This window comes from Amblyraja radiata, unplaced genomic scaffold, assembly GCF_010909765.2.
Source record: "Amblyraja radiata isolate CabotCenter1 unplaced genomic scaffold, sAmbRad1.1.pri S140, whole genome shotgun sequence".
NCBI lineage: Eukaryota > Metazoa > Chordata > Chondrichthyes > Rajiformes > Rajidae > Amblyraja > Amblyraja radiata.
Window position 1 is genome coordinate 162183 of NW_022630126.1, and position 20463 is coordinate 182645.

At 43.5% G+C, this 20463-nt stretch overlaps 1 pseudogene; it reads right to left on the reverse strand.

Annotated features, from left to right (window-relative positions):
- Positions 1 to 3724, reverse strand: part of LOC116969275 — a 55162-nt pseudogene extending 51438 nt beyond the window's left edge.
- Positions 3725 to 20463: the final 16739 nt, after the last annotated feature.

Consider the following 20463-nt stretch of genomic DNA (forward strand, 5'->3'; position numbering starts at 1 on the left):
GTGCCATTTTGTCATCCCCTTTTATTTTGTGCTCTTTCAAACATTCATCCACACTGCATTTTAAATAACTTTGTGTGATTCATGAACTAGAACAGATCCCTGTTTACTTCACCCACTTGCAGTCTCTCCATTTGGAGAATCTGCCTTTTGATTTCTCTTCATGACGTTTATGACCTCACAGGTCGCGGGGTGACGCCTGTATGGCCGTGAGTAGTCGCCCAAAGAGTCGTACCTTTTTCAGGTCGCCGCTGGATTTTCAACACGTTGAGCATTTTCGGCCACCTGCTGAGACTATGACGGGTGCCGGCAGTCACCGAAAATAATCGTGTAAGTGGGACAGACCCTTTACATACTGTTCCTGCCTGCAGGTCATTAATCCTATCGCCGATGCTCCAGATGTACATTTCTGTTTTATTAATGAACCTTTATTTGAACGTAACCAGGGAATGGTAATGGGCAACAAAAGAGCTCCATTTACTGCAGAATCTATTATGCAACAAAACATAGAATGACTTGCCATTCAGGTGAAGCAATTGCAGCCTCTGAAAGTGTCCGATAAATCAGTTCCATCAGATTCTGGACAGATTCACTGATACGGCAGGTAGGTAGACACGTTGATTGACTGCCGAGTTGCTTCCCACTCTCCAGGTTCACCATGTCGCTCGGAACAAGGTTGGAAGTCATGGGCACTTTTAATTTACTGACTGTTCCTCGACTGGGAAGCATTGGAATAGAGATCTTGGAATCAGCCGTAATCTGAAGGTACACCAAGCAGTTAACAGATTTTTAAAAAATCTTTTCACAAAATTTGTACCAAATTAAAACTTAGTTACAAATTAAAATGTAGACAAGCAAAAACTGGAACTACAAGAGCACATCCACTGGACAGAGCAATAGATTCAGTCAAATTTATAACAGTTAGGAGCTTCCTGATGGATCCATAAATTGTTCCCAAAGAGGCTCAAATTCATTTGTAAATGTCCATTATAGAACATTTGTCATCTGTTAACATACGCTGTTCTAAAGTAATAACAACATTATTAATAGTCCATTCTGCCCATCAGGTCTGGAAGAGCCTCCTCACAGCCTAACTGATCTCTTTATACATCCATTTCACTCTTTACATGGTGCGTTTGCTTTGTCTTTACAACACAAGGACATTCACAAATAAGGATCGAACATTCGCAAAAGCATCAAGCATGCCAAAGTAGTCCACAAATTACTAACTTAGATCCTGTACATAATTACACAACAAACATTACTTGCCAAGTTTGGTTTTGTTAAATGTGAGCCTCTTGTTTGTTTATCTCTATTTAGAATTAATTGTGAAGTATTACAGGAGTAGAATGTGGGGAACAACATTACACATGTTGCACAATATACACTGAAATTATGGAAAGGCTCACATGGACAAATACGTTAGCTGTAAACCTAGTTTGTGAAGTAGTATTTGGATTATGCTTCATTTGTGCAATAAAAAGAGAAATTAGAAATAGCAAACAAGATAAAAAAGTGTAGTCAAATTTTAAAGCTTGGCCTATCTTCACACTGTCCATCGACAGATATTAAGGCTGTAGAACGTACTGCAGAATAAAGTTTGCCCAAGTAAATTGGTGTTTATTAAATTAGCTGCACCACTTCATTTTCCAACATTTGAATTTAGCCAAAAACTAAACTGTAGGAATACAAATACTGAATCAAGCAAAATCACAAACTCTCTTGTGGAAGTATCGTCGATGATGCTGCTACCCTGGCCATTCCCTTTTCTTCTTTTCTTTAATGTATTTTCTGGGAGAAGAGACCGCAACTTAAAAGCCTGGACTTCCACACTTAAGGACTGCTTCTTTCCCAATGCCACCAGAATCCTAAACCAATCAGCTGGTACATGGATAGGAGTGTGGAATGATAAGAAAGCTTTGGTGAGATAGAGGGGCCAAACGTAGGCAGCTGGGACATGGGGAATCCTGGCCAGCATGGGCAAGTTGGCCCAAAGGGCCAGTTATATGACATGCTGTATGACAATGACCACTTTCGCACCACCTTCCAGGAGGTGTTTCTACATATTCTGAACTCTACCACATTTGTTTATTCCAGTACTGTATTTTAATGTTTTATCACTACTTTGGATTGCACTACAATATTGCACCATTCTACCATCTTGCATTCATATTTATGAATCATTACTGTATGAATAATGTTCATCTGTGAACAAGGAATTTCTTTCCACCCTCACCCTGGTGTATATGACAATAAACAGATCTGATCACTCCCACATGTGCTGGGGCTGTGCAAGCATTACTAACCCACCTTAACAGTGTTGTGGATCTCAGATGTCATCAGGTTTCTGGCAGTCACGAGCACATCTTGGCATTTCTTACTTGCAACATGAACATTAACATTTCTTGCATATTTTAATAGGTCCATGGAATGGCTCCGCAAAAACTGCATCTTTTAGAGTTTTTCCTCAAATGTATCTGTTGCTTTTATCAGCTGGAAGGGAACACCAAAAACGGAATGTGTAAGAAGGAACTGCAGATGCTGATCTGAAGAAGGTTCTTGACTCGAAACGTCACCCATTCCTTCTCTCCAGAGATGCTTCCTGTTCTAGCTGAGTTACTTCAGCTTTTTGTGTCTATCTTCACCAAAAACAGAATGTTAGTTTTGATCTGCATAACAAGATTCTCTTCCTCATTTGCATCCCTGTAAACAATCACCATTCAATCACAAACTCATTTTTGGTAAGAAATGACAATGGAAAGCAAGAGTGCATGATATGAGACAGAGTCGTCGCTCAAGCTAATCTAGCATGCACAACCCTGGTCGATTATTTTACCAATTTTATACAAACTCCACTATCCCCAATTCAGCTTTTGATCAATCCTTCCCATGTTATCTAACAGCCTTATAATCCTCTACACCCCAAGTAATTTCCTCCTTTGCCTCAAGAAGAAATTAACCCTATCTTGGATAACCTTTCCTCACTGGGCATCGTTTTAATAGACCAGGAAACAACCATGTAAAACTTCCTCTGTAGGTTCTCCAGTGCAACGACATATTTCCTGCCATGTAATAATCAGAGCAATGACACGGCTTACAAGCTGCATCCTGAACAGTGCTGCATGAAGCTCCAACATCACCACCCTGTTATTATATTGTATGCTTCAGGGAATAGAGGCCTTTCTAAAGTCACCTTATTCATCTATTCTGGTGCTTTTTAAGGATGGTTGAGCAGATATCCCGAGGTTTCTCTTCTTCAACCCCTGATGTACTATTTTCTTTATGCACCTGACTCTCTGGATTAAGTTACATTTTACAACCCAACAGTCCAATTCATCTGTTTGCGCCTGCAATCTAAAGCCATCTTCCAAATCGTCAATCACTATCCCAATTTTATGACAGAAAAGGCCATAGAAACTTGTTCTACGAGTATACAATGACATTTAAAAGTTAACAATGAAAACTGAATGCCAATTAGGAATGTGCAATGGAAAATACACCTGTTCGGTAATTAAAGGTTCTCGTTCACACAAACACTATGGTAAAGTGTCCCTACCTCTTCATACAGCTTCAACTGGCAGCAATGTTCTGGTACAGAAAATACCAAACAGTTCTTAATAATGATTTCTGGTAATTTCTCCCATATCATGCCTCCCAGCAACTCTGCTAGATTTATATCCTGCTTTTCATTACGATCCACATAGACCCAGAGCGGAATATCTACCATAACACCAAAAAGAAGGACAATTAAATTCTACATACCCAGCAATGTGTCTTTATCTTAATTATGTTTTGAAGCTAATTTCAGAACAGCATAATTACAAAACAAAAATAAATAACCTACCCACAATATAGAGAGCAAAAGAGACAAAAGAAAAGTCTATATACAGAGCAAATGTTGCTGCATGAACTCCATGACGGTTGTGATCTTCTGGTAAACCTTTGCTGGTAACTCATGTTCACATTTAATTTTAACTGCGCTGAATTTTAAAATGGCATCATTAGCCCGAAGTTTAATCTCAACATCAAGGCATGGCTCAACAACCAGTGGTTTCAAAATAAATGTCAACAAGATGTGACCTGCAGAGTTAGAACATGGCCATTAAGCAGTAAAGGTGACTGAGAGCAAAACATGTAAAGACAATCATTTTGTTTCAAAATATCATTTGTGTACGATCTATTCCTCGCAAACTTGCACTCAGGCAAAGACACAATTAATTGATATGTCAACCTCTTCTCCTAGAAACAGCTCCTGTGACCTAATCAGTATAAAAACAATGTCTGTAAATTGATTCCTTGAACTTTTTTTAAACCAGCACATTAAACCAAGTTTTAGAATTAAATGTGAAAAGTTCAGAAATCATTAAGCAAGATTTTCAGCCATGCTAAACATATGCAGACTGCATTAAAAGTAATACAACTGAATTGGAACATGCTGCATTGACAAAGAATATCTTGAAGGCAGAGCAGTGAAATACAGAATTTACAGTGTTCCAAAATTCTAACTTTCCTGAGAAGAAACAGGGTGGAGGCAAACAGGTTAGTGATCAATGCCTCAGAACAGAGACTATCTTTTAGGTCAGATATTGAGAAATGTATTTCGTGACAATGATTATGAATCTTTGTAAGTTTCTAACCCCAGGGTGCCATGCATGTCAGCAGTAGAATAATAGGTTCTAAAAGTACTGAGAATTGCAATGCTCTCAAATTAAGCTCTGCGGCCAGGCTCCATTATTTGTTGTGATCTTAAGAGTAATGAAGGTCTTTATTAAACATTTGCAGAATTAAAAGCTTTTGAATATTGCACAATTAAATATTTGAGGGTTAAACATGCCAATTGCAGAAGACTCCTCCGAGACTTAGTAGAAGATTAAAATTGCAGGTCTGAGAACAAAAAGTGGTTAAAATGTTTAGAAAAGAACTGCAGATGCTGGTTTAAATCAAAGGTAGACACAAAATGCTGGAGTAACTCAACAGGACAGACAGGCAGCATCTCTGGAGTAAAGGAATGGGTGATGTTTTGGGTCGAGAATCAATAATTAAAATTTGGAGAAAATACATTTTAAACTCTAATTTTCATTTTATTCTTTTCATTGTGCAAAATGCAAAAATCATAAATTCATGTTCTACCAGTGCAGTACCTTTAAAGATATTCATCCAGTTGAGAAAATAAAACGCTAGTGACTTGCTGTAGAAACTTGATGATGATCACCAAGTCCTAGCAACAGAAAATCTGTCATAATTAAGTGTAAATTGTTTACTAAAGAATTTCAGTTTTCTGTTCAGTTCATCAAGAATAGCAAAGCCTTGAAGTATTGATATAAGCAGTGTCTCAAGATCACACTTCCTCCTTGATGTCATGTTGCATAAGTGGAGCTCAGTTTTCAAAGTCCATCCAAACAAGTCCTTAGCTGCAGGAAAACAAGCGATTAGTTCCTACTCCTGTGTTACTTGTTGTCTAGGATTCAACACCATGAATTACTTCTTCATTGGAGACACACAAGAGAAGTCATTGAATTTTGTGTACAAGCTCCCTCGAATGGATTCACTGAGTATAATACATTGCTACATTCTGTTTTCACAGATCCATAAATGGTATTGAAACCAAGGAGCTTTTATACAGAGAGAAAAACAAGGTTTAAAAAAAGTTATTTAACTTCTGACAACTACAAAGTCAAGACATCAGGGTGAAAAGGAAGGTAAAATAAAACATTGATCCTTTGTCAAATTTTGGTTCGATTTATTAATGGTGTACGTGGCAAGTATAATGCATCAGAAAACCATGCTGTTTTATTCCAGCAAGCTGTTAAAGTTGTGATATCAGGATATAACGCATGCTAGAAAATCTCCAAGTCTCGTGCACCTGGGAAACCCCAGCAATATCATTCATCTTAAGTAGGATTGGGAATTTCCATCCAAAATTCACACATCGTTCAGCAACTTCCATGGTCATACATTCTATCACTTCTACAATGGCAGATGCGGGATTTAATAATTACGTGTAATTATTAAATGTATTACAAGTGTAATTATTGATTCAGTGTAAACCTATCACACCTCAACACTGTCACACTCATTAAGAATTGTAGTTAAAATACACAATAAAACTAAAGTTGTATCTTATGATCATTAAATCAAAACAACCTCTTCCTTTAATACATAAAGTCTGATGGAACTAGATATTGAATTACTCCCAACTAACCTGGATATTCACACCTTAACGCTTGGCTTCAGTATTTCTCAGCAGTAAAATGTGTTAATTCACCTTTTGTTGGTGCTGGTGAAGGGGAAAGTTCCATACTGCCAGCTGTTTCCACTCTTCCCCTAAATGATACAATGATTTCTCCTTCTGCACAACGTGCTCTGCATCAAGTGCTTGCAACATCTTCAGCTCAACACCCTTCCTTGATTTTAGTAGGGTAAGATTGTGCTGTGCCTTGTAAATAGAAGCAGAAATGCAATACACTGTAATGCCCCTGTCCCAATTAGGAAACCTGGACGGAAACATCTGTAGACTTTGCGCCCCACCAAAGGTTTCCGTGTGGTTCCCGGAGGTTTTTGTCAGTCCCCCTACCTGCTTCCACTACCTGCAACCTCCAGCAACCACCTGCAACCTCCGGTACCGCACGGAAGCCTTGGGTGGGGCGCAAAGTCTCCCAAGGTTTCCGTTCAGGTTTCCTTAAGCGGCCTTTTCACGGGGCGACTTGACGCAAGAGTTAACCGGAGTTTAACATCGTGGGAACCTCGTGCGATAACAGTACGGCATTCGTGGACCACCGTGGACCACCGTAGCGCTAACGGCAGGTCATCGTGTAACTTGGTCACTCGGGAGAAAATTCAAGAAAGTTTGAATTTCTCCAAGATTGACTTGTACACTTGTGGTTGAGTATTGCAACATTATATGAACGTAGTGGCCAGTGCGATATCCGTAATAACTCTTGCGGGTACCGTGGGAACTCCTGCGAACGGTGAACCCGGAAGCTGGACAGAGGGGACAGAAGGTGATTAAAAATTATCTTCTGTGGGATTGAATTTAAAAAATAAATAAAAATAAAGATTTACATCCGCATATGGACATCAACTTATTCATGAGTTATGTTAATGAGATTCAAGAAAATAACTATAATCTTTAAAAGGGACTTTAAAAGGGACTTTACTGAAAGGTTACGCATTTTTATGGTCCGTGAGAAATTTTTCACATGTCCTTCTTTTTTAGAGATACAGGTCGGAGTCCTCGGGTCCAGGGGTCCGGAACGCTACCAATCAATGTTGTACAGAGACCCGTGTAAGGAGTGACCTGCACATGCTGGTTTAAACCGAAGACAGACACAAAAAGCTGGAGTTGTATAGACTTGTATAAGAATCGCCTGAGGCCAAGTAGCGGAGGGTGATTGCTATGCGCAACCCTGGTTCCAGTGCTTTTCTCATTACAGTGTCAGTCTTCTTCAGCAGAGGTCCCAAATTATTCTTTAACTCATTAAAGAGCTCGGGTGAAATTCTGACAAAGTTTTTGAATGCACTTGTATCCTCTTCGCACAGCACATTAAGCAGTTGCTCATATTGTCCAAATTGAGCTCTCCGTTGAAAGATGGGCTTCACCCAGTGAGACTTCCTCTTAATTCTCTTTTTAATTAATCTCTCCCTTCTGCCTTCAAGCAAGCGTTTTCGATGCACATAGTGGGCAGCTGCATGCAGCGCGTCAATGAAAAAAAACAACATCCTTTACTCGAAATTATTTAGTATAGGCATGTCTCCAAATGAGCCGATTCAACCAAGGGAGGATATATATAGTGTGTGAAAAAAAAGTTACATCATTTGTGTCACGTGTAGTTCACGATGTTCATTCAAGATTTAACGCGAAAGCTCGGGAAACGGCCAAGTCACTCGCACAAATAACATAAATGCCGAGTACCGTGGGAACTCTTTATCTACAACCCGTTATATCGTGCGAGACTCGTGCTGGACCACGACCTCTTCACTCTTGTGACATCTTGCGTCAACTCGCCCCGTGAAAACGCCGCTTAAGTGCGACAGGGGCATTACTTTGCAAACCCTAATTGAACTTAGCAACCCGGAAATTCTTGAAACTCCACATTTTTATCTTGCCATAAGTGTCAGTTAAAATTTTAGATGCAGAAACTGCAGGATCTTCACAGAATGCAGCGCATTATCCCTAAAAAATATGAAGCTTTTGATCAAATACATAGTGGGATATTTCTGAGCACCAAAGCTTGAAATGTGCCTTTGTGAACATTCATCACACGTCAAGGTAACCGTTGTGCAAAAATGATCTCAACATGTTTGAGAAATGTGATGATCCCATTTGAAAGCAATTTTCTCTCAGTCATCAACAACTCACCCACCCCATCTCCAATTTCCTCTATCCATTTTAACCCATCATCAATCCCATTAACTGTATTTTTGTTCATTGCCAGGCTTACATTAATTCACCATTAGTAGTCTGGCCTTCAGCTGCCTAGGGCCATAAACTCTGAAACAGTCTCCATAAGGTACTTTGTTTTCCTTTAAAACACTTCTCCATATCTAACTTAATCAAGAGCTTTGGGGTAGTTTTTCTTTCTTCTGTAATCAATGTTAGCACATTGGGTCTGTTATACAAATGTAAGTGGCTTCTGTTGTTTTAACAGAACCAATTTAGTGCCACAAGAATTTGTCCTTAAATGTTGAATTGACTTTTATAATTCCTGAGCAGCAAGATTGATGGCTCCAAAGATAGATGTGTTTGATAGGCATACTAACCTTATTGAAATGCTCTGCAGTTTGGACATAAGATTTTCCCAACAAAGCTTGCTCATGTGTTTCTAGGGCTGTATCAAACTGGATAAAATAACAAATATTAAAATGAGTCACGCAAACTAATTCTAGCAGTCCCAAATGTCTGCAAGTCAAACAAAGAAAATTATAAACAATAGATCTTGGATTATCTCAGAATACAAAATATATTTACGTTCATAAGATCATAAGAAATAGGAGCAGAATTAGGCCATTCACCCCATTAAGACTACTCTGCCATTCAATCATGGCTGACCTATCTCTCCATCGTAACCCCATTCTCCTTCCTTCTCCCCATAACCTCTGACCCCCATGCTAATCTATAATCTATCTATTTCTGCCTTAAAAATATCCACTGACTTTTCCTCCACATCCTTCTGTGGCAAGGAATTCCACAGATTACCCAACCTCTGACTAAATAAATTTCTCCTGTTTAAGAAAGAACTGCAGATGCTGGAAAAATCAAAGGCAGACAAAAATGCTGGAGAAACGCAGTGGGTGAGGCAGCATCTACGGAGCGAAGGAATAGGAGATGTTTTGGGTCGAGACCCTTCTTCAGACTGATGTTGGGGGCGGGAAGAAGAAAGGAAGAGGCGGGGACAGTAGGCTGTGGGAGAGCTGGGAAGGAGAGGGGAAAGAGGGAGAAAGCAAGGACTACTTGAAATTGGAGAAGTCAATGTTCATACCGCTGGGGTGTAAACTGCCCAAGCAAAATATGAGGTGCTGTTCTTCCAATTTGCGGTGAGACTCTCTCTGGCCATGGAGGAAGCCCAGGATAGTATAGTATAGTATATCTTTATTGTCATTTTCCTGAGTACTCACATACCCAGAGGAAACAAAAAAAACGTTGCTCAACCAGTGTCCATTCAGTGTGCAGTAAAAAATAAATAGAAATAAAAATACATATATCATGAACAAATGAAACACTCTACTCTCTACTAAACATCAACAGGCGTTCCGATCGGCAGCGGCACGACAGTGGCTCTGCTGCAGTGTGTCCAGGTTGGTGGTTGGTGCGCGATACTTTGGCAGGGGGCAAAGTCCGTTTATCAGTCTTATAGCCTGCGGGAAGAAGCTGAGGAGCATCCTGCTGGTTTTGCAGCTAATGCTCCTGTACCTCTTCCCAGATGGCAGGATGGAGAATATGTGATGCGATGGGTGGTAGGGGTCTTTGATGATGGAGATGGCTCTGCTGATACATCTCTTCCTGTATATGTACAGCAGGAAAGGGAGTGGAGCACCAATAATCCTGCTGGCCGTCTTCACAATCCTGTCTAGTTGGTGCCGTTCGTACGCCTTGCAGCTCCCGAACCAGGAAGTGATGCCGTAGGTTAATGTGCTCTCGATTGTCCCCCTATAAAAAGTTCGTAGGTGTGTAGTGGGGAGACCTGCTTTCCGTAGTCTTCGGAGAGGGTGTAGTCGCTGCTGGGCTCTCTTGACCAGTGCTGTGGTGTTGGTCGTGGACGTCAGGTCATCTGACAGGTGGAGTCCTAGGAACTTCACGCTGCTGACCCTTTCCACATCAGCTCCATCGATGTACAGAGGTGTATGGTGTTGTTTTCCCGCCCTCCTGAAGTCAACCACCATCTCCTTAGTTTTTTCCCACGTTGAGAATGAGGTTGTGGGATTTGCACCATCCTGTGAGCAGCTCCACCTCCATCCTGTACGCCGACTCATCATTGTCACTGATGAGACCCACCACTGTTGTGTCATCAGCGAACTTGTTGATGAAGTTGTTGTTGAGTCTAGCAGTACAGTCGTGTGTAAGCAGACTAAACAGCAGGGGGCTTAGGACACAGCCTTGGGGCGAGCCAGTGCTCACGGCTATGGTTTTTGATGTCCTACTGCCCACCCTGACTCTGCTGCCGTTGCGATAGAAAGTTCAGGACCCAGTTACATGTGCCAGCATCAACCCCCAATAGCTCCAACTTCTCCACCAGCTGCTGCGGAATGATTGTGTTAAAAGCAGAGCTGAAGTCTATGAAGAGGATCCTGGCATAAGTATTTTTCCGATCAAGGTGTGACAGTACGAGGTTCAGTGTTGTTGAGACTGCGTCCTCTGTGGATCGGTTGGCTCTGTAGGCGAACTGCAGTGGGTCTAGGTCGGCAGGTAGACTATTTTTGATATGCTGCATAACCAGTCGCTCAAAACACTTCATTGCTATGGGTGTTAGAGCCACTGGTCGAAAGTCATTATGGCAGGCTGGGTTTGGTTTCTTCGGGACAGGGACGATGGTGGCACTCTTAAGACAGTTGGGCACTACTGCCTGGCTGAGAGAGATGTTAAAAATGTCTGTGAAGACATCTTTCAGTTGCTCGGCGCAGTCTCTTAAACGCATCCAGGAATGTTGTCCGGCCCTGCAGCTTTGCGTGGATTGATGCTGGCAAAGGCCTTTTTAACTCCGGCTGCGGACAGCCTAAGCGACTGGTCACTGGGAGATGGCAGTAGTACACGTGTCTGGGTGCTGTTTTTAACCTCAAACCGTGCGTAGAACTCGTTCAGTTCATCTGGTAGAGAGGGGTCGTTTTGGTATATCCGCAGCGGGGGGGGGGGGGGGCTTGTAGTCAGTGATGGTATGAAATCCCTGCCACAAGCGACGTGTGTCTTTGTCATTTGTGAAGTGGCTATTAAGTTTTTGCCCATACAGCCTCTTCGCTTCCTTGATCCCCCGGGATAGGTTACTCCTTGCCAGTTTGTATGCTGCGTTGTCCCCAGATTTGAATGCAGCATTCCGGATTCTCAGTAGGGAACACACTTCCCCAGTTAGCCAAGGTTTCTGATTGGCACGCCTCCTGACGGTTTTGACCACCGTTACATCATCAATGCATTTATTGATGTATCCGATGACGGATTCTGTGTATTCTTGGAGGTTGATGCCACTGTCATCTGTTGCTGCCTCTCTGAAAATGGCCCACTGTGTGGTTTCGAAACAGAAAGGTCTGATTCAGAATGGGAGGGGGAGTTGAAGTGCTGAGCCACCGGGAGATCAGGTTGGTTAATGCGGACCGAGCGGAGGTGTTGGGCGAAGCGATCGCCAAGCCTGCGGACCGAGCGGAGGTGTTGGTCTCAGCGATGTAGAGCAGTTGACACCTAGAACAGCGGATGCAATAGATGAGGTTGCAGGAGGTGCAGGTGAACCTCTGCCTCACCCGGAAAGACTGCTTGGGTCCTTGGATGGAGTCGAGGGGGGAGGTAAAGCGACAAGTGTAGCATTTCCTGCGGTTGCAAGGGAAAGTGCCAGGGTGAGGGGATGGTTTGGGCTGGAAGGAATGGATTGAACAGGGAGTTACGGAGGGAGCGGTCTCTGTGGAAAGCCGTAAGGGGAGGAGATGGGAAGATGTGGCCAGTGGGTGGGATCCCATTGCAGGTGACGAAAAAGTCGAAAAAGGCGAAAATAAATGTCTCCTTATCTGCTTCCTAAAAGAACTTCCTGTAATCCTGAGGCTGTGACCTCCAGTCTTAGACTCTCCCACTAGTGGGAACATCCTCGCCACAGCTACTCTATCCAAGCTGTTCACTATTATATATGTTTCAATTAGGTCTTCCCTCATTCTTTAAACTCCAGCGAGTACAGGCCCTGTGCTGTCAAACGGTCATAAGTTAACTTATTCATTCCTGGGATCATTCTTGTTAACCTGCTCTGGACCCTCTCCAGAGCCAGCACATCCTTCCTCGGATATGGTGTCCAAATTTGCTCACAATATCCCAAATGCGGCCTGACCAGCGCCTTATAGAGCCCCAGCATTACATCCCTCTTGTTGTATAGAAACCCTCAGAATCAATGCTAGACTGAATAAATAAATAGACTGATTCCTGGGATGGCAGGACTTTCATATGAAGAAACACTGGATAGACTCGGCTTGTTCACACTAGAATTTTGAAGATTGAGGGGGGATCTTATAGAAACTTACAAAATTCATAAGGGGTTGGATAGGCTAGATGCAGGAAGATTGTTCCCGATGTTGGGTAAGTCCAGAACAAGGGGTCACAGTTTAAGGATAAGGGGAAAATCTTTTAGGACCGAGATGAGAAAAACATTTTTCACACAGAGAGTGGTGAATCTCCTGAATTCTCTACCACAGAAAGTAGTTGAGGCCAATTAATTGGCTATATTTAAGAGTGAGTTAGATGTGGCCCTTGTGGCTAAAGGGATCAGGGGGTATGGAGAGAAGGCAGGGACAGGATACTGAGTTGGATGATCAGCCATGATCTTATTGAATGGCATGCAGGCTCGAAGGGCCGAATGGCCTTCTCCTGTACCTATTTTCTATGTTTCTATGCTAACATTGCATTTGCTTTCTTTAATAGCGATTCGACTCGCAGATTAACTTTTTGGGAATCCTGCACCAATGCTCCCAAGTCCATGTCCAACTCCAATTTCTGAATTCTCTCCATATTTCGAAAATAATCTACACCTTTATTCCTACTACCAAAATGCATGACTCCCCACTTTGCTATGCTGTATTCCATCTGCCACTTCTCTGCTCACACTCCCAACCTATCCAACTCTGCTCTGGACCACTTGGATAACAAATACTCATATGTCAGGCTGTTATTCATCGATTACAGTTCGGCATTTAACACAATCATCCCCTCCAAGATGGTTACCAAACTCGCAGAACTGGGTCTCTGCGCATCCCTCGGCAATTGGATCCTCGTCTTCCTCATTCACAGATCACAGTCTGTTCGTATTGGTGGAAATGTGTCAGACTGGATAACAATCTCATGGGAACAGCTCGAGGCTGCGTGCTCAGCCCCTGCTGTACTTACTCTATAATCATGACTGCATAGCCGGTCACAGTGTGAACTCCATCATCAAGTTCGCTGATGACACCACTGTTGTGGGACGTATCACTGATGGGGATGAGTCAGTAGGGCTCGAAATTAGCGATTGCCCGCGTGCCATTGACCACCCAAAGTGACGCCGGGCAACCAAAACGCCGACTCATATTGCCCGGCTTGGCAATCAAATACTGGTTTATACCGATAGACACAAAAAACTGAGTAACTCCGCGGGTCAAGCAGCATCTCTGGAGAATAGGAACGTGATGACTCGTGTCAGAGGCGGCGGCTGTATTCCTCTAGTATCTTTGATTGCGGGGCAAAGATACTAGGTGTGTGGTGACGAAGGGTCGGAGCGAATGGCGGGCCCCGAACTGCAGCAACAGCGGCCACGACAGCGGCTCCACCGCCTCCTCCTCCAGCACCCCGCCCAGCGGAAGGAGGCCTCTCCCTCCCTCCTCCCAGCCTCGGTGTGTGAGAAGGGTTGTTTTGACAGCGCCGTTGGCGGATTTGCAAGCAGCGGCGGCTATCGCCCTGATAACGGCGGCTGCTTGCAAATCCGCCAACGTCGCTTTCAAAACAACCCCTCTCGCACGCCGAGGCCGGGAAAAGGGAAGGGGCGTGGGAGAGGGAATGGGAGAGTGAGACGGAGGCCTCTTTCCGCTGCCTTAAACAGCTGCACCAAAGATCCTATAGCTATAGGATCTTTGAGGTGCACCGCTCGGCCCCGCACCTTCCTGTCGGCTGGCAGAGGAGGGGAGGCGGTGGCACTTTAGCGTTGGACAGGGACCGCCAAGGCAGCAGGGCGATGTTGTCCGAGGAGCGCTGACCTTCCTTCCTCCCCACCTCCTCTGCCCCTCCCCCCCCTCTCTCTCTCTCTCTCTTGTACGCCCCCCCCCCTCCACCACCCTTATCCTGGGACCCCCCTTCTCCATCTCACATTGATCCCCATTCCGTCCTCTATTCAGTCCTCACTGACATCCCCTGTGCTCCCCTTCCCATCTATTGATCACCCTACCACCTTGCATTTTAATGTTTTTGTCACCCCCCCCCCATGATCCCCCAATTCATCCTGTACTGACCCCCCTTCCCATCCATCCTGCACTTCTCCCCCATTCATACTGCACTGATCCTCCCATCCATCCTGTAGTGATCTACCCATTCATCTTTTACTGATCCCCCATTCATCCTGTACTGATCCCCTCATGCATATTGTACTGATCCCCCATTCATCTTTTACTGATCCCCCATTCATCCTGTACTGATCCCCCATTCATCTTTTACTGATCCTCCATTCATCCTGTACTGATCCCCCATTCATCTTTTACTGATCCTCCATTCATCCTGTACTGATCCCCCATTCATCTTTTACTGATCCCCCATTCATCCTGTACTGATCCCCCATTCATCTTTTACTGATCCCCCATTCATCCTGTACTGATCCCCATTCATCTTTTACTGATCCCCCATGCATCCTGTACTGATCCCTCATGCATCCTGTACTGAACCCCCATGCATCCTGTACTGATCCCCCATTCATCTTTTACTGATCCCCATTCATCCTGTACTGATCCCCCATTCATCTTTTACTGATCCCCCATGCATCCTGTACTGATCCCTCATGCATCCTGTAGTGATCAGCCATTCATCCCGCACAGACTCTCCGATCCACACTGTCCTGACCCCCCTGCCCTTCATCCTGCACTGAACCTCCCATTCATCCTGTGCTGACCCCCCCCCCCCATCCATCCTGTACTGATTCAAGAAGAATGGGGGGAAATGGGGGTCTGATGAAGGGCTCGACCCGAAACGTTGTCTATTTCCTTAGCTCCATAGCTGCTGCCTCACCCGCTGAATTTCTCCAGCATTTATTGCCTACCCCCATTCGTGCTGTACTGATCCCCCCATTCATCCTGTACTGATACCCCCCATCCATCCCGTACTGAACCCCCCATTCAACACCACTGACATCCCCCGTACTCCCCCCTCACCATTGTACATACTCCAACCAACACGTACTAATTCACCTGCCTCAATCCATCCATTCTGCACCGACTGCCTTCTCAACCCTCCCCCCCCCCCCCCGCCATCTATCCACCCCGCACTGATTCACACACCCCCTGACCCTATTGTGATTCATGGTCTTCAGAGCAAACACTGACTATGTTTGATAATGGAATGCAATCAAATGTGTTTAATTCCCAATGTTATTATTTGTTTTGATACCTTTAAACATATTACCAAAAGAACATTTGCTGCAGTTATGTCCTTTGGCCATCTCTTGTCAGTTAGTGTCATGTTTAACCTGTCAGATGGGTATAGTCGGTTTTAACAGCCATTACCATAAAATGCCTTTAGAAATGTCCTTGCATCCTGTATATTTTGTTGTGGATAAATTCTGTGGAAAGCGAGAGTGTTTCTGTACCAAAAGCAATAACGACCCATGCTACGGCCATGTCATGGTAATTTTTGGTCCTTCACAGAAAATATGTTTGCATCAATCTGTAGTGTTTAGGGTTACGCATATATGTTACCATGGTCCAGGATTTATTGACACAGCTTGATCATATGCTGAATAATCCAACCACATTTTTGTTTGGAAGTGGAAAGAACTAATAGAAATTGCATTAATTGTAATGTGTAAAAAAAGTTGAGATATTGTATTATAATTTTACTGCATGTCATTGTGGTATATATCATGTCTTGATTGGTGAATATGTTTAGTTTGTGAGTTATTTGAAGCAGTAATAATATGTGAATGTTGACAAAAGTGCTGGAGAATCTCAGCGGATACGGCAGCATCTATGGAGCGAAGGAAATAGGCAATGTTTCGGGCCGAAACCCTTCGTCAGGCCTGAAACATTGCCTATTTCCTTTGCGCCATATATGCTGCTGCACCCGCTGAGATTCTCTAGCACTTTTGTCTACCTTCGATTTTCCAGCATCCGCAGTTTCTTCTTGAACATAATATGTGAATGCTTCATTGAGCATAATTCCGGCTGGTATCTACGCACTTCGTCCGAGCACATTATCGCACACGTCATGCAAACCGTCTTAAATGACCACCTAAACTGTCATTTGGCAACCTAAAATGTTGTCAAGGCTGGCAACAGGGAAAAAAAGTTACGCGAGAGCCCTAGAGTATAGAAGAGAGATCTGTCAATATGGTGCCAGCACAATAACCTGGCCCTCAACACCAGCAAAACCAAGGAACCGATTGTGGACTTTGGAAGGAGTAGGATGGGGACCAACAGCTCCGTTTATATCAACGTGTCGATGGTTGAAAGGGTCAAGAGCTTCAAATTCCTGGGCGTGCACATCTCTGAAGATCTTTCCTGGTCCGAGAACACTAATGCAATTATCATGAAAGCACAGCAGCGCCTCTACTTCCTGAGAAGATTACAGAGAGTCATTTTGTCAAGGAGGACTCTCTCTAACTTCTACAGGTGCACAGTAAAGAGCATGCTGACCGGTTGTATCGTGGCTTGGTTCGGCAACCTGAGCGCCCTGGAGAGGAAAAGACTACAAAAAGTAGTAAACACTGCCCAGTCCATCATTGGGTCTGACCTTCCTTCCATCGAGGGGATCTATCGCAGTCGCTGCCTCAAAAAGGCTGGCAGTATCATCAAAGACCCACACCATCCTGGCCACACACTCATCTCCCTGCTACCTTCAGGTAGAAGGTACAAGAGCCTGAAGACTGCAACAACCAGGTTCAGGAATAGCTACTTCCCCACAGCCATCAGGCTATTAAACCTGGCTTGGACAAAACTTTGATTATTAATAACCTATTATCTGTTATTTGCCCTTGATCATTTTATTGATTCATGTGTGTATATATTTATATTACGGTATATGGACACACTGATCTGTTTGTAGCCAATGCCTACTATGTTCTGTTGTGCTGAAGCAAAGCAAGAATGTCATTGTCCTATCAGCAGATAGGACAATGTCCTTGAACATGTCCTTCTGCAGAGTCCCTGCTTTCTTTACCTGCCCCTCCACCTATTTTCGTACCACCCGCATACTTGGACACAAAGCCTTCAATCCCCTCATCGAAATCATTATGAAGTTTTAAGTGGCAGGAGCCGAATTAGGCCATTCAGCCCATCATCTACTCTGCCATTCAATTATGGTTGATCTCTCTCCTTCTCAATCCCATCCTCCAGCCTTCTCTCCATAACCCCTGACTAATCAATAATCCATCTATCTCTGTCTTAAAAATATCTATTGATGGCCTCCACAGCCATCTGTGGCAATGAATTCAAGGGACAATTGATAGATGAGAACTAGGTAAAATTCCAGAATGGGGAAAATAAGAAGTCATTGAATATATTTACCTCTAGTAATTGTGTTAACACACTCAATACACCTGTACTTTTTTTCCAACTATTGTTTCAGTTCACTGAACTCAGTAGCAGCACCACGGAGGTCTCTCTCAACCTGCTTTAAAAAAACCATGATTTAGTACGAAGCAAGCTATGTCAACAAGAGACGAAGTTATGTTTTTTTCTAAATATTTTGGTCAAGGAGCCTAGATAGAACCCGTCATAATCAGTAAATGTAAAATCGTACAGAGAGAGTTTTAACATCACGTTTCCAATGCTTTTACATTTATTTATAAGGTAACTACATCATGAAAGTTGTAAATGCAAAACTTTGAGAAAAAATAAATAGCACCAAAATGTTAGCAGCAGTTTAGCAGACTTGGTTTCTTTACGTATATTATGTTGGCAACAATGTTTTACTTTTTATATAAAATAGCATATAAATAAAGTCTCAGATACATCTGTGCGCAAACAGGCCCTTCGGTCCGACATGTCCCTTCTACACCAGTGTCACCTGCCTGTGATTGGACCATATCCCTGTAAACTTGTCCTATTCATGTACCTGCCAAATGTCTCTTAACCAATGCAATAGCAGACTTGGTTTCAACTGCCTCAACTACCTCCCCCTGGCAGCTCATTCCATCCACCCACCACCCTTTATATAGGCAGAGCCATACAGGCCAACATGTCCTGTCTACACCAGTTCCACTTGCCTGCATTTGGCCCACATTATTCTAAACCTGTCCTATCTATGTACCTGTGTAATTGCTTCATAAACATTACGAATGTCCCTGCCTCAACTACCTCCTCTGGCAGCTCATTCCATATACGCACCATCCTTTGCGTGAAAAAGACGCACCCTTTCCAACTTAACAACATCTTTCCTTTCACACGGTGCCCAGACCTGAACACACTACTCTCTAGGTAGACAAAAATGCTGGGGAAATCAGCAGGTGAAGCAGCATATAAGGAGCGAAGGAATAGGTGACATTTCGGGTCCAGACCCTTCTTTAGACTGAAGAAGGATCTCGAAGCAAAACGCCACCTACTCCTTCGCTCCATAGATGCCTCCCACATGCTGAGTTTTCCAGCATTTGTCTACCTTCGATGTTTCCACCATCTGCAGTTCTTTCTTAAATACTCTAAAGGCAGCCTCACCAACATCTTATATGACTGCAACATGACCTCCCAACTATACTCAATACTCTAACTGATGCTGGCAACTTCCAGCTGTCAAACATTAATACTTAGCAATATTACAGTTCTGTACATGCATCCCTGTGCTGTCTTCCTCAATGCCCAAGCTCAGTATGATTTGCAGCTCGCAGGTAAAATTGTGTCAGGAGCACGGTGAACAAGCACCAAAAAACACACATCCGGGTACAATCCCTTGTCTTAATCAATGAGGCCTTGTCACAATCTGTCATTCCATTCAGCTGGATCGTATTTTCTCAGTTACCTCATTTTCAATTTGTGGCTTAAGGACATCAATCTCCATCGATATTTCAACCACCTGTTTTACCAAATCCTCTCCATGTTGTGGGTCCCAGCACACATTGGTGTTCTAGGGAATGAAAAGGTGGATACATTAGCAAAGGAGGCTATAAACAAAGTAACATAGTGGTAAACTTACAGCTATCCAAATCTGAAGGAAAACACATTGTGTGGAAGAAAATAAATCAGGAATGGCAACAATACTGGGAACAGGAGACAAAGGGGAGACACCTCTATTCGCTACAAAACAGAGTGGGCATTACAGCAAGAAGAGGGGGGAACAGGTAGTATTAACAAGATTGAGGATAGGACACACTCACCTGAACAGCACATTAAAAATATTGGGAAAACACCCTACTGGGCTGGGTGAGGAATGCCATCAACCAGAAACAGTTCAGCATGCCCTAGTTGCATGTAGGAGATATGAGACAGAAAGAGGATTTATGATCAGTGAAATTAGGAAAATTGGATTGACAGAAATATCAGTAAAGAACATTCTAGAGTGTGGAGGGAAAGGAAAAGGAATAAAGTTGTTGTTTGATTTGTTGAGGGCCTCTGGGCTTATAAAAAGGATCTAATGTAAATACATGAGTGCTGTGGAATGAAGCCGGAAGGTGGCAGCAATGCAACATTGTGGATGCCGGCTGCCGTAAAACTCCAAAGAAGAAGAAGTAGAAGAAATCCTCTCCATTTATGAAAGTTGGGAAGAACTCCTCATGCTTCTTGTTTAATTTGTGGCATACTTCACCCTGGGAAAGAATGAACAATTCAGTTGAGAGTTTCAGTTATAACATAATCCTCTAAAAACTCAACACAACCAAAAACAAGCAAAGAGGCTTCAAACTGAAAAATACAAGCTTCATCTTGTCATCTTCGAAAAATGATCAATCCAGATGGGGAGATGGGGAGTGTGTGGGGCCCGGGGAGAGGGGGTGTGTGTGGGGCCCGGGGAGAGGGGGTGTGTGTGGGGCCCGGGGAGAGGGGATGTGTGTGTGGGGCCCGGGGAGAGGGGAGAGGGGGTGTGGGACCAGGGGAGAGGGGGTGTGTGTGGGGCCCGGGGAGTGGGTT